Source organism: Schistocerca nitens, chromosome 10 (genome assembly GCF_023898315.1).
Source record: "Schistocerca nitens isolate TAMUIC-IGC-003100 chromosome 10, iqSchNite1.1, whole genome shotgun sequence".
NCBI classification, from domain to species: domain Eukaryota; kingdom Metazoa; phylum Arthropoda; class Insecta; order Orthoptera; family Acrididae; genus Schistocerca; species Schistocerca nitens.
In genome coordinates, this window is record NC_064623.1 from 146,804,311 (window position 1) to 146,820,337 (window position 16,027).

A 16,027-nucleotide genomic window follows, 5' to 3' on the forward strand; every position below is an offset into this window, starting at 1 on the left:
TGTTCAAAGCTTTAATTAAAGGAGGAATGACCCTGAACCTGAAAAAATGCGAGTTTGTGAAGAAACAAATAAAGTTTTCAGGTCACATAGTAACACCAGAGGGAATTGAAAAGGATCCTGATAAATTCAAAGCAATAAGAAATTGTTTGGCTCCCAAGAATAAAAAACAACTAAAGTCGTTTATAGGACTTTGTTCCTTTTATCATAAGTATGTGGATGATCAGGTGCTCAATAGCCCACATCTGAACAACCTACTTAAGAAGAACAGTGTGTATATATGGACTGAGGGATGTGAAACTGCATTCAACTGGCTAAAAGACAATTTGGCTAAAAACATAATGTTATGGCAACCTGACCTGTGTGAACCATTCCACATGGAAGCAGATAATTCAGATTATGGGTTGGGAGTATCCATATTTCAGGAGGTAATGATAGATGGGAAAAAAACTCGTAGACAGATAGCATTTGCGAGTAGAACCATGTCTAAGTACGAAAGAAAGTACACAGTTTCAGAGAAGGAGGCCTTAGCTATAGTATGGGGTTTTAGGAAATTTCTACTTTTCTTATGGGGACATAAGACTGTGGTCCATACAAACCACAAAGCCTTAATATTTTTGAAGGACTGCAGATTGTTACATAACAGGTTGACCAGATGGGCGCTGTTTTTACAACAATTTGATATAGAGATCAAGTATGTTAAAGGGAAAGAACATGCAGTACCGGATGCTTTGTCGAGATTACCGGAAGGATGTGAGACACTAGAAAGTGTAAAGAACAGGGAAGATGTTTTTGAGGTGAATTACTTCAAAAAAGTGAAAGGAAGAGAAAAAATTAGGGAAATATGTCGGAATATGCGAAGGTATCAAAGTGATGATGATGCACTCAAGTCGGTAAAGATAGAGTTTGACAATCCGGATGCAACTAACATCAGGGCTTCATATAAAATACGTAAAGGTGTACTGTATCTTCAAAGATTAAGTAATCCAGGGAAGTGGAGAGTATGTTGGCCGGAACAACACACTGAAGTGCTGATAGATTATGTTCACTTGGCATATGGTCATTGTGGTGCACGGAAGTGTACCGATAAGTTAGATGAATGCATTACCTTTAACAACATGGCACGAAGGGTAGCACAGAGGATAAGATCTTGCGATCTATGCCAAAAGGCGAAAGTAACAAATGCCACTAATCAAGGGCCGATGCAATCAATAAGACCTGATGAAGTATTAAAAATAGTAGCAGTAGATATCTTTTGACCATTACTGAAAACCATGGGGGGTTTTGTGTACATATTTGTAGCAGCTGAACTTTTCTCAAAGTATATAAAGCTGTATCCCTTGAGAAAAGCTACTGCCAGAGCTGTGTATGATAAAATGGTGTGCGATTATTTTGTGAAAGTAGGGAAGCCAAAGAGAATACTATCAGAAAATGGTGTTCAGTTTTGCTCAAAAATGTGGAAGGCTGGAATGACTGAGAAACAGGTAGTACATATCTCACCTTATCACCCATCAAGCAATCCGGCAGAAAGATATATGCGCGAGATAGGTCGGTTATTTAGAACGTAGTGCCATAGAAACCACAAGAAGTGGGGCATGTACGTGAGTGAATTCGAAGAAATCATGAATTCATTAACAAACGAGAGCACTGGATTTACTCCCGAAAAAATCCTGAAAAAGACAAGAAGTAAAAGTCTAGTAGAAGACCTACTAGAATTTCCAGATAGAGTTGAATTACATTGTGATAGTAAAAAGAACTCAGTAAAAGACAAGATGAGAAAACAAGCAGATGCGAGAATTCGTTGTCACGACGAAAAAGTAAGGAATCCTAAATTCAAAATAGGTGATCTCGTTCTTGTAAAAACACATGAAAAGTCAAGTGAAATTAATAACGAGATCATCAAATTTAAATATATATATATAATGGACCATTTAAAATAGTGTCCAGACCCAATGTGAATGCTTATTATTTAGAGTACCCATTAACATGCAAACGCCTGGGAGTAAGAAACATAGTGGATCTCAAAAGGTAAGAACCACGGATTATACCAGATTGAAAATAAATAAATAAATATATATATAAATAAATATTAAAGTAAAGCAATATGTAAACAATTTTGTTTCTTTTGTTCTATGGGAAAGGTAAATGTTCACTAAAATATGCTGCAGTATTCTAATGAAACTTCTAGTTTAAGTAGAGACTAAACAGATAGGGAAAGACTGAGCTTCTAAGAAAGCCTTAATAGATGTGTAAATAAGTGTTGTGGAAGAGTTAGAAGAATGAGGAGGTAAAGTGAAAAGGATGGGCTATAAAGTAATAGGTGCATTACATGTGTTTTACTTACCTGAGATAAAAGAAGTGTATTTAAAGTTTTTGTAAAAAAATGTTTAAAGTGTACTGTGTTTAGAAGTAAGAAAATTGGAAAGGGTATTTTTAAATCATTTGTGTAATGTTTAGTTGTAAAGAGAGAAAGAATTGGTGTTAAATTTTAAATATGTAATATAAGTCTGGAGGTGTACCAGTAAGAAATGGAAAAACCCTTTGTAAAAAGCTTAATGATCGTTTTCAGATTCACTATAGGAGAGACTTCTTATTGAATTATAACTGTTAGATACTTCAATAAGATGTGGGGCATGTGTAACGGAACTGAAATGATGTTAGGCTGCCAGTAATTTGGAGCCCGCGCGTCGGAAACGGGCGCGCTGGCGTGAGACTGTCAGGGAGCACACCCTGATGCCATCTATTGGGAATTAGCATGAGCTGACAGTAGTGGGAACTAGCAGAAAGGCACCACCACGCTATCTATCACACAATGCACTAAGCTCTCGGACTCAAATGTATTCTTTTTATTGTTAATTATAAGCTATTTAATGTTGTTAAGCGATAGTAGTAAATCATTATGACTGGTATGAACTCCAGGGTAATAAATATAAAATTTCTTAAACACTAAATGATTTCGATAAAAATGTGGTAGGGTAAGGGCCCCACTCTTGGTCCCTAGTCGCTAGTGGTAGCTGGAGACAGAGGGACAGAACAATAGAATGGCCTGGGGAGTGTTGACGTGATCGGACGTGTGTAACTGTGCTCACGCAAAAGTGATTGTGCAACGGTGAAGAGGCGAATATTGTCGCCGTTTGTGGAGTAAAACGCGACGAATGGTTATCGAAGCCGCCTCTATGCCACTGGGGCCGATTGTAAGAGTTCCTGGCACTCAGATTTTATCGCGAACGTGCAGTAGCTTGTACGAGTGCTACAGCTCGTGGTTCCAGCCGCCATTAAGGGCATGAGGCGTGAAGAGTTACGTTATCCACATAAATCTCACCACCAGCACCGGCACGTCCATCCAAGGCAAGACTGCTCGTAATTGTTAATTCGAACTTTATAGAAATGTAAAAGGAGAAAACCAGTTTTTCGTTTTATGCAAGTACAGAAGACAGAATACAGTTATGAGTAAAGTGTAGTAACCTCAAACATAGTATAGTGAAATCAGACTGAGGCCACCATCGCCTCTTTCATTTACAGTTATTTTTGTTGTAGAATACTTTAGCGTATAAGAAGGTTGAAAAGAGCAATGGTCACATCAGAATGAGTCGCCATTTTATAGTTAACTTAAATTTTTCTGAATAACTTTTTAAGTAACGTCACTTAAGCAATTCTATATCAATTGTTCAAAGAGTAATATCCAAAATCATTACATAAAGTCGAAGGATAGAATTTTGTTAACCCAAGTTGCATAAATAGTCTTGGTAGTAATTACCAAGGCAACACACAGAAATTGAAAGAGTATTTGCTTTGTTGAATCACCTTGAATGCTCAGTAATAGTAATATTCAAAATTAAGTTTAAATTCAATTCAAGCAATTTTACTTTGAAATGAGCCAAAAATTGTTATAGTCATTTGCTCCTTCAGAGCTGGCGACCGTAGTTATAAGTATTTTCAGGAGGATTCGACAGTAAGTCTGGTTCTCTCGTCGTGCTGATAGGATTATCCACTGCTGCTAGCAGTGATGACTGGATGCATAAGCTCACTACCAAGTTAAGTGGGTCAGGTAGGCAGTGCTACCATGTGAACTGTAGGGCACTGTAGGCTGTGGATCGAACCCGTTCAATCATCACAGTTCTTTGGGAAATAGTCCGGTTAGGAGTGTGCTTTAATCATTAGGTAAATACTGACTAGTAACGGTCAAAATGAACACGCAAGTGAATTTAATAGGTTAGCAAGGTCCAAGAACACATAGTTAATGTTGTGCAATGGCGAGGGTAGGAGCGGAGTAAATGTGAACTGAGCGTGTGGCAGCTGTGCTGTATTCAAATATTAACAACTTGAATTCACTACTACCTCTTACCATTAGGGCTGAGCTATTTACTGTTAAAATACATAGCAGTAAGCGCAAAGGCGTGACAGCTACAAGTCCGTATTGGTGATATACATACGGAATTAGGAAGCGGGTCATTCCGTCCGGGGATGGGGTTAAAACAACCGAGTCAGTTGAGAACATACCCCATTTACTGACGAAAGGATTCGGCGGTTCGGTCGCAGGTTGATGGCATCTTCAGCTTACCTGCCAGTCAAAGACGCTCTCAGTGAATCCATTACTCAGCTCCCCCACCCTTTACACCCTGGTGGGTATCTTAATGCACACGAAGAGCTTTGGGGCTCTGCAATCACCTGCCCCAGGGGCCAGTGCAATTGTGAGCTTCTCATGTTGTCACTTGCATGTTTCTTGAACGTGGTGGGAGCACTGTAGTAGGGTCGTTCGTATAGTATGCTCTTTGGTCCTTGCATGCTCCACTTAGTGGAAAGTGCTCAATCACCCAAGTGATGAATTCCCGATCTGGATTTACCTGACAGACATGCTGGTGACTGACAGAAAGCCCCACAATGGGCACTTTACGGCTTTCTGTCTTTGAACCCCGTGGAAGTGTCCAGAAATGGGTGGATCATATTAGCAAAGGATCTATCCCACCACCAGGTATCCATTCTACAGTCTTCAGGCGAGCTAGAAAGGCATCCCATTCTATGGTGGAGCGACGAACACCACCTGTCGCCGGCCGAGTGGTTCTAGGCGCTTCAGTCGGTCGCAGGTTCGAATCCTGCCTCAGGCATGGATGTGTGTGATGTCCTTAGGTTAGTCAGGTTTAAGTAGTTCTAAGTTAGATCTAAGAAGTTAAGTCGCATAGTGCTCAGAGCCATTTGAACCATTTAACCCAAATACCGAGAGGCAGGTTCCCTGTCGCTCCTCCATGACGACATCCCAGCCCACAAAGCGAAGACCGCGAGCGAGTTTATGGCCAGCATACGGATCGTAGTCCTGTATCACACACCGTAATCGCTGCATTTGGCCCCAGACGACTTCTGGTTGTTTCACAAATTCAAGTTGGCAACGAAAGTACACTGCTATGACGCAGTTAAGTTCATTCAAGAAAATTGTACTGCAGTACCAAACGCAAATCCAAAAAAGGACTACAGCGACGGTTTCAAAATACTTTTAAAACTATTTCGGCTGTGGTTTGGTGCAGTTCTAGGGGACTGATGACCTCAGATGTTAAGTCCCATAGTGCTCGGAGCCCTTTTTGAACCACCTGGCAATCAGGCCCAGGCAGGTGGCTATGCGCAGGCTCAAGTGCCAGCCAGCTGCCCAGAACCTCAGAGACATCTCAGTAGCGAGGGTGAAATGTCACCGACTATTAGAGACAGCAAAAAGATATCTCGGGGACAGCTTCTAAACGGTATAAACCGTGCCACTAAGAATGTAAGACAAGCAGGAAGAGTTCTGAGAGAGGAGGGAGGGTCCCAGTGGCTGACGTGAGGGGAATGTAGGTCTCAGACAAACCTGCGAGGCACTGCCCAGACTATGGCCGAGTATTTTTCCACCGTTATCCTCAACGCCAGTTGAGGTCTAGATTTCTGGCGCAACACGGTGACTGCTGAGAAGGTCTGCTGGGACTTCAGTTCCACCAGTGGTGAAAGATACGAGCACCTCTTTTCCATGCATCACCTAGATTCTGCATTATGTGCAACTGGCGACAAATCGTCTGGTTACTGTTGGCTCCAGTGAAGCATGCTGTGGCACCTGATAGGGCGAAGCGAAATAATCATCCTCAACCTCTTTAACTTGATTTGAGCGTCACAGCCCCTTCCCACCCTGTGTAAAGACACAATTTGAATTTTAACACCTGCGAAGGGAAGTGAAGTGCACATAAACTAACGTGGCCGGTAGATGCACAGTTGGCAGGGTATATGTGGAGAGAGCGGTAGTGCGGGAGGCTGGGGGGCGGGCTGTGTAAGGGAAATACCAAGCGCTGGAGGGGAGGCGTCGTTCTCAACTGAAGCCTGCGCTCACATTTTTTGTAAATATTAAGTGGAGCCCCTGCACTCCTACCCTTGCATGGTGGCCACTGGAAACGATCTGCTTTTGTTATTACCCAAAAAGAATGGCGCTGAAAATGCAACAAAAGCAGAGGATTATGTTCGCCTGTCTTGATAACCATTTTCAATTTGCAGAGAAGCACCATGAGTGGCGAATTTCGAGTAAAACTTACATTTCACTTGCTGCCATGTTAAAATATGTATCTTTTGCCAAAGCACAGCAGCGTTTGCACAATGTCACCTCACACACATATTGTGCAGACGCAATGGCTAGAGAATTCTGAAACACTGGTTTATTAATGTTATTAAGTGAGGAATTAAGTTCAATAGCTTAGGAAAAACTACGTCCTTGGTACAAAAATAAACGTGTAATATCTTCCGTTGTGTTGATCCAAAACACACAGCATTTCTGGCTTCACCTATCCATCATCCTTAAAAATTAGTCTTTCTTTAGTGGAACGTGACAAGGTAAATAGGGAAGTTTTGCATAATAAGGCAAAGTACACTCCTCTTCGAGTGCTATCATGTGTGCCGGCGACGGTTGGGCGAGTCATGGATATCCAAGCCTCACTACTGCTCCAACCCGACCGAATTCCACCGCGTCCCAACTCTACGACTGCCAGGTCCAAACTGCACTGCAGGCGTGTTCCAACTCGCTGCATGACAAACGTCAACCGGGAAGTCATAGCAGTCAGCAAAGATAATACAGCAGGGCTATATCGATGCTCCCACTCTTGGGCAGACAAAGCAGCAATTCAGTGACAACAGAAACTGAAACTAACATAACAAGGTGGCAGTATGGTAAAAAAAGAAAAAAATCAGGATATAAATTAAGAGAAGCCGTGAACACCAGCCACGCACGGCTCAGGAATGCTAAAACCTGAGGATATTTTCTTGTGTTTTATAATGCATATTTGTAACTGGGCTCTACGTTAACTCTTCGAGGATCCTGAAAGTCTGCCACTCCTTTTGAAACAGAACCTAAGTGATCATATAGAATTTTGAATCTGTCTTCCGCTGTGAAATACGGAGGCAACCAGAAAAGTGTATACACTCTTTGTCGGGCTTTATCGAGACATCGATATTGTCGTTCGGTTTGAGTTACGAATGTGTTGCAGTATGGTCTTTGGCACAACAGATGTTTATCTCGGTATTGGGAAAATAAGATGGCTGGAGCACGCTTGATATTGAAGCAACGAAAATGTATTGTGAAGTGGTTTTTAAAGTTTGGTAATCCTGTTGAAATGCAACCTCAGTGGAGGCGGGAGTTTAAAACGGAACCGCCAACCTGCCTAACAATTAAATGCATCATTGACAAGTGTGAATCGCCTGGAACGATTTGTGATATTCACGAAGTAAGATAAGGAAGACAGTGTACAGCTACTAGTCCTGCTTCATTGGCTCTCGTGTTGGAAACGTTAATTCTCCAGAGATGTCTGTGACGCAATGTGGACCAGAAGTGGGTTTAGCAGTACAGGTGTACGAAGAATTCTGAAAGTGGAAAGTTTACATTCCACGATTATTTACATTCCACAATTATTTACATTCCACAATTATTGCACGCGATTAATGATGACAATGCTGTTCGCCGAATGCAATTTTGCGAATGGTATCAGCAAATGGTAACTGATGATGTACAATTTGTGAAGAAGATAGTGTAGAGTGACGAGGTACCATTAAAACTTAATGGAACCGCGAATCGGCGTAACAGTGTGTACTGAAAATCCTCATGTTTATGTGGATAAAGAGGTCGATCTACCAGGGGTTCATGTGTGGTGTGGACTATCATATAGGGGATTAGTAGGACCCTTTTTCTTTGATGCTATTGTCATTGGAGAAGTCCACCTGGAAATGTTACGCACATAAGTTTTACCAGGTATACGTGCTTTCTATGGAGCTGATGAAGAGGTCTTCTACCAATAGGACGGGGCGCCACCGCACTACCACCTAGCCATAGGAGCTTTCCCGATTGACAGTTTTCCGGGGCATTGGTTTGAACGAAGAGGGTCCATTGAGTTCCCTCCATGGTCGCCAGGTCTTACACCCGTGGACTTTTACTTGTGGGGAACTGTGAAGCATAATGTCTATCAACGTAAGCCACGCACGCTGGAGGAACTTCGCCAGGAGATTACAGTGAAATGCGGAGCGATCTCCACAGTAACATTGAATGACGTAGTTATGGCGACCGCTCGTCATTCTGTTAAGTGTACAGCCGCCAACGCTGAAGATTTTGACTATTTAAAGTAACCATCTGCTATACTGTTTGTTGTACAACATGTGTGATCAATTATTAAATGTAAAATAAACACATCAGTTATACTTTTAGTGTGTATACATTATTCTAATGGACTGTGTATACTACCAGTCACAGAAAACGGTTTATTAATATCGCTATCTGACCACTATCATGAAGTTTTGGAGACGGTAAAACTTTCTCAAAGCGCGACGAAAAAAGAGAAAATGGGTAGTGGGAGTGTGAGAGGGTTTACTCGGGACAAAATACACTCCTGGAAATTGAAATAAGAACACCGTGAATTCATTGTCCCAGGAAGGGGAAACTTTATTGACACATTCCTGGGGTCAGATACATCACATGATCACACTGACAGAACCACAGGCACATAGACACAGGCAACAGAGCATGCACAATGTCGGCACTAGTACAGTGTATATCCACCTTTCGCAGCAATGCAGGCTGCTATTCTCCCATGGAGACGATCGTAGAGATGCTGGATGTAGTCCTGTGGAACGGCTTGCCATGCCATTTCCACCTGGCGCCTCAGTTGGACCAGCGTTCGTGCTGGACGTGCAGACCGCGTGAGACGACGCTTCATCCAGTCCCAAACATGCTCAATGGGGGACAGATCCGGAGATCTTGCTGGCCAGGGTAGTTGACTTACACCTTCTAGAGCACGTTGGGTGGCACGGGATACATGCGGACGTGCATTGTCCTGTTGGAACAGCAAGTTCCCTTGCCGGTCTAGGAATGGTAGAACGATGGGTTCGATGACGGTTTGGATGTACCGTGCACTATTCAGTGTCCCCTAGACGATCACCAGTGGTGTACGGCCAGTGTAGGAGATCGCTCCCCACACCATGATGCCGGGTGTTGGCCCTGTGTGCCTCGGTCGTATGCAGTCCTGATTGTGGCGCTCACCTGCACGGCGCCAAACACGCATACGACCATCATTGGCACCAAGGCAGAAGCGACTCTCATCGCTGAAGACGACACGTCTCCATTCGTCCCTCCAGTCACGCCTGTCGCGACACCACTGGAGGCGGGCTGCACGATGTTGGGGCGTGAGCGGAAGACGGCCTAACGGTGTGCGGGACCGTAGCCCAGCTTCATGGAGACGGTTGCGAATGGTCCTCGCCGATACCCCAGGAGCAACAGTGTCCCTAATTTGCTGGGAAGTGGCGGTGCGGTCCCCTACGGCACTGCGTGGGTTCCTACGGTCTTGGCGTGCATCCGTGCGTCGCTGCGGTCCGGTCCCAGGTCGACGGGCACGTGCACCTTCCGCCGACCACTGGCGACAACATCGATGTACTGTGGAGACCTCACGCCCCACGTGTTGAGCAATTCGGCGGTACGTCCACCCGGCCTCCCGCATGCCCACTATACGCCCTTGCTCAAAGTCCGTCAACTGCACATACGGTTCACGTCCACGCTGTCGCGGCATGCTACCAGTGTTAAAGACTGCGATGGAGCTCCGTATGCCACGGCAAACTGGCTGACACTGACGGCGGCGGTGCACAAATGCTGCGCAGCTAGCGCCATTCGACGGCCAACACCGCGGTTCCTGGTGTGTCCGCTGTGCCGTGCGTGTGATCATTGCTTGTACAGCCCTCTCGCAGTGTCCGGAGCAAGTATGGTGGGTCTGACACACCGGTGTCAATGTGTTCTTTTTTCCATTTCCAGGAGTGTATGTGTCTGCCACTTGTGACCTACATTGCCTAATAACCTAAAAACTATGTGCATGTGTGGTGGGAGAAACAAATTTCGATGACATTCTGTACCGCCATGCGCATCGAAGTTCTGTCCTGACGCCGCCGTAACTGAAATGCTGTAAAGTTCTCATGGATGATAACTGAGGCACTGAGATCAAAAAGGTTCTTGCCATCTGTTATTCAGTGATTTTTTCCCCGTCCAAACCAGTGCTGAAATTTCATTTCGTGTAGAAATTGGACTTGTCATAGAGACAAGTCCCTATATTTCGTGAAACAGATTGAAGCGTGATGGCAGCACCGTAGCGGGATGCAGTTAACAAAGTATTTGAGTGCACTGTTCAGGCAAAACACCATCTCGGTTTCACCCACGAGCATTGGAATGGTGGATTATGAATTTCCTCTGGTTAAGGCCGATATAGTCCCTAATTTCCATAATCTGCCCAGAGTGTAAAAGGATGTTACTCCTCTGTAACCTGAAAGACTAGAGGATGATGGATGTTATCCGTTTTCAGTTTCGTGAGTAATTTGATGGTATTCTAAGGAAGTGACTGTGGAGCAGACGACAATGAATCTGGAAGTGTGGTTTGGAGCAGCGATCAAGTGTGACAAGTTGATGAACATGTGTGTCTGTCGAAATAAATAGAGTTCTTTAATAAGTAAAAGACGTGGGTGTTACAACCCAAGGCACCAAAAAGGATATTGTGTTCCATTATATTGTGTATTTTGATATGTATTGTTTAACTATGAATGTTTATAGACAAGAGACGTTCAATAAGCAATGCCCCATTTTCTTTCTCAGAACATATTTGTAGTTAAGAATGAGAATTTAGTGACAATACACATCAACATGTCTTGTCTGTGTACTATTTTTCTACGTAGTCTCCATCAGCTTCTATGGCCGTACACCAGCGTTATGGAAGAGCATGTACTCCCTGCTAGTAAAAGCTCTTGTCCTGTAGGTTTAGACATGTTTTCACTGCATGACTGACACTCCCGTCATCTTCAAGGTGTGTTCCCCGTAGGGAATCTTTAAGCGGCCCAAAGAGATGGAAGTCCGAGGGTGCCAGGTCTGGAGTGTAGGGTGGATGAGGCAATGATGTCCTATCCAATTTGGCCATGTGTTCCTGGGTTCTCAGACTTGTGTGTGGGGGTGCATTTTGGTGTTGGAGCAAGATTTCTGCTGGATTCTTGTCGATCGAACACGTCGGAAACGGTGCTTGGGTTTATTCAGTGTCTTCACGTATGCCTCTGAATTGACGATTGATCCTCTTTGCATCACATCTACGAGAATGACCCCATTAAGATCCCAGAAGACTGTCATCGTGACTTTTCCAGCAGAGACGGTTGTCTCGAATTTCTTCTTTTGTGGTGAATGAGGATGATGTCACTCCATGGACTGCCTTTTTGTTTCCATCGCAAAGTGGTGCACCCACCTTTTGTCTCCCGTAACGAACCGTCACAGTAAAACCTCTCCGTTGGTCTCAAAACGCTCAAACGAATCAGATGAAATGACCTATCTTTGAATCTTGTGGTCCGCTGTGAGCATTTGTGGAACCCATCGTGAACACTTCTTTGTATATCTGAGAGTCTTGATGATTTCAGACGCACTTCCAATGCTGACTGACAACTGTAGACCCAATTGTCGAGTTGTGAATCGCCAGTCGGCATGAATAATGGCATCTGCACGATTCAGCATGTCTGGAGCAGTGGCTGTGACAGGACGTCCCCAGCATGGCTGATAAAGGGGCTCTGTTTCTGCATTTCCTGAGGCTATAACTTTCTTTACCTATCGTCCAACTCTACTCCTACCAACTGCTGCATCGTCATACACTGCACACAAATGTTTACGGATGTTCACCACCATTTCTTTTTCTGCACACAGTGATTCAATAACAGCACGCTGCTTGTAACGTGAGTCGTGTGTAGACGCCATTTCGACGCTGTAGAACGGCCCTGCCATATGTCAGGACGGTTCGAAACTTCACCGGCGCAGAGAACAAACATCAAATGTGAAGCACGAACAAGGACGTTTGTCTATGTATAGTCATGGCTTTTTAAAAAAATGTCGGACATTATTTATTGAATGACCTTCGTAAATAACAGTAATTTTTATGAACATGCTGAAGTCAAATATCTTGCTTTAAAATATACTGTGTTTTTAGTCGCACAATATTTATGTTAATGTGTGTGTTATTTGAATAAAAAGGTGATATGTCGGTCATTTTCTATTATCATTTTCTATTATTTGCCTTTATTCTATGATTCCAGGTTTTGGTATAAGAGTGTATTCTTCCTGATGAGCGTGTGGGAGTAACTATAGGGTTTGTGACTAAAACTGCTCAAGATTACGAGGTTGCTCAGTACATCTCAAAAGCGCCATGAAGTGATACGCTCCTGATTTGACCGCAACACCTCAACTGCAAGCGCTGCTCATTCAGATTAAGTGGAAAAAACGTGGTAGGGGCATAGTCGTGAATAGCATACTAAAATTCCTGAGTGGTGAGGCATGCAGGTCGCGGTGGAGGGTGGGGGACCATGTAAAGGTAACTTTATTTATATTTTTGCCTACGGCCTTGCCGCAGTGGTAACACCGGTTCCCGTCAGATCACCGAAGTGAAGCACTGTCGGGCTGGACTAGTACTTGGATGGGTGACCATCCGGTCTGCCGAGCACTGTTGGCAAGTGGGGAGAAGTAGCAGCTCCAGTTTCGTAAACTGACATACGGCCGGGAGAGCAGTGTGCTGACCACATGCCCCTCCAGATCCGCATCCAGTGACGCCTCTATGTTGAGGATGAGACTGCGGCCTTCCAAGGCCTGTTCGGATGGAGTTTAGTTTTTTAGTTTTATTTACATTTTTACTCGAATATCTCAAAACCCGTGACTTCTAGGGAAAATGCTTCTCAGTACAAAATTAGACTACAATAAATATCCCACAAAGATGGTCCAATTAATTTCTCATCTTCGAGTAATACTTTCCGCTTTGCATGCAAAAATCGCATATTACTGAAAATAGTGTTTTAATGGCATAAAATTAATATCTACTGTTATCTTAAGTAAGTTAAGAAGAAATTTTAAATGGTGTGTGCCACCTATGAGTCCAACAGAGCCGTATTCGTCGATACATGGTGTTCTCGATTTGTAAAAGAGTGAAGGCGGAGAGGAAGGTTGGGCGTCGGATTCTGGCCCTGTGCTCCCCGTCTTCGTAGGTCACAAAACGGAAGAGCGAACAGATGATACGCCGCTCTCGTACCACACTGTAGCACAAAGAGCGACTGCGCGGAGTTTCACGAAGCTACACCGACCTCCACAGGGCGCCTTATCAACCACTGTCGACGGAGTGAACAGACATGCCCGTGGAGTGATTTTTTTTCCCCACAAAGTGCATCAACACTGCATGGAATACGAACATGAGCTGCCACTGATACTAACTCAGGTGGTTGGAACCCACGTAAACGTCTGCAGACTGTTCTGTGTTGCTAGAGGCGAAACTACTTCTTTGACTTCTGGTACGGCAGCCGCAGCGTTCTTCAGGGAAAAATAACTTCCCCCACTATCACAATGCTACTCGGTTTACGTTTTGTAGACACACTATACCTGTAAAGCATTTCCTGTCCAGTGGGGAAAATAACGTCACTGAACTCGTGTTTACACAGTGGAGTTACCAGAATAACCAAATTAAGTTTCTGGATAGAACGATCAATAAAACAAAACCATAAACATATGTTTGAAATTTACTGTAAACCCATAGGAACGGACATTAGTATTCCCAATCTTCGAACCACCCACACTTACAAAAACAAGCAGCACTTCGACACATGCTCCATAGACTCAACACAGTGCCACTCACCAAGTAAAATTACCCAGAAGAACTGGACATAATAATGCAGACAGCAAAACAACGATTACAATAGTAACAAAGTCACAAAGCTAAACAACAAAATTAAAAGTAAAACAAAAGCAGAAAGCACCAAACCACAGACAAAAACGCAACAGAACCTAACAATACACTCAGTACCATAACAACAACACAGAATAATCAGAAAAATATGAAAGAAAACACAAGATGTTGAACAAAACGTACAAACAGATACTTGCACATAAAATCACCAAACTTTTCAAATGACAGGAAATAATTATAGCATACACAACAGACAGTTCTATACAAAAATACACCCCCAAACCAACAAAAACAGAGATATTTACCAGAAATCAGGTATATATCAACTACAGTCTAACACTTGTAATGGCAGATACATAGAAAAACAGGTAGAACATTTGATGCCAGATACAAAGAACGCATGGGAGCCTGGAACTATGGGACAAACAGCTCCACATTTGCAGAAGACCAGAGAGAATATAACAGCAAACAAGCTGCTAGAGAAGAAGCCATGAAAAAAATTAGAATCAACAATAAAAAACACCTCCTAACCTACAAGAAATTCACCACATACAGAAAACTAAAGCAGAAATGATCAAGTACAGATGTCAAATAATTCACTCCAAATGAGGATTAATGTCATAATAATAATAATAATAATAATACCACCCAACACTTCTTCACTCACTTGTCCATGAACTCCTCCACAGAACATTTAAACCAAAACTCAAGTTAGCCAATCTCCAAAGCTTTCAGCCAGTCTCTACTAGCTATTACATTCACTTTCAACATTCTACAACCCAAACTATCAATTCCCCGCCCTCCCCATACACCCCCTCCCCACACACATAGACATAAAGGTAGTTTACAACATATACTTTGCTGGAATGAGCGTTTGGCGTCATTGGCCGGGAGGCCCATTACGGGGCAGGTCCGGCCGCCTTGGTGCAGGTCTTATTACATTTTGCGCCACATTGGGCGATCTGAGCGCCCGATGGGGATGAAATGATGACGAAGACAACACAACACCAAGTCCCTGAGCATAGAAAATCCCCGACCGAGGCGGGAATCGAATCCGTGCCCCTTAGGCCAAGACAACACAACACCAAGACCCTGAGCGGAGAAAATCCCCGACCCAGTGTGAAATCGAACCCGAGCACCTTAGGACGAGAGCCCGTCACGCTGACCATTCAGCTATCGGGGGGACATATACTTTGTCAGATTGGTAATATGTAGGTAAACAAACCAAACTGGAGGAAACACATAAATAAGTCACAATGTTTACTATCTTCAAAAGCTCAGTGTTCGAACTAATAGCTATACCTAGAGGCAAAAGAGTAATAGTGCAGCCCAAAGAAGAAGGAGAAACATGGTGAACAGTGGGAAGGAAAAGTTCGGATTACTAAATTGTGCTTACATTTCGCAAATGAAATGGCAGACCAGATGAGAGGAGACGAAGGTGCCAACAAACTACTTATTTACATAAAAAACGCGACGTGAACTGTTTGATGATCTAAAAATAACAAACCTAAATCACTCTAAATCCCACTGAAGATACCTTAGAGTAATAAAAAGGTAAAACGCGCCTTGGGAAAACAAATTAAGTTGTAGCATGAAAAGGAGTTTTCATTCACAAAACAAATATTATTAAATGAGTGCTTATTTATTGTGACTGACCAGAAAGATATTGTCCTCTCACCATTAATTGTGTTACTGGTAGACTGCATAAATCTCTTCCTTTCAGAAACTGCTGGCACTTGTTGTGTGGGCTGCAGCGGGTGGAGTCGCTTGTGACTCGTGAACAAAGAGCTTTTACGCAAAACCGTTCAACAGCT

At 43.4% G+C, this 16,027-nt stretch overlaps 1 pseudogene; it reads left to right on the plus strand.

The window, feature by feature from the left end:
• Positions 1–12,877: 12,877 nt before the first annotated feature.
• LOC126210722 (5S ribosomal RNA) lies at positions 12,878–12,995 on the plus strand (annotated as a pseudogene).
• Positions 12,996–16,027: the final 3,032 nt, after the last annotated feature.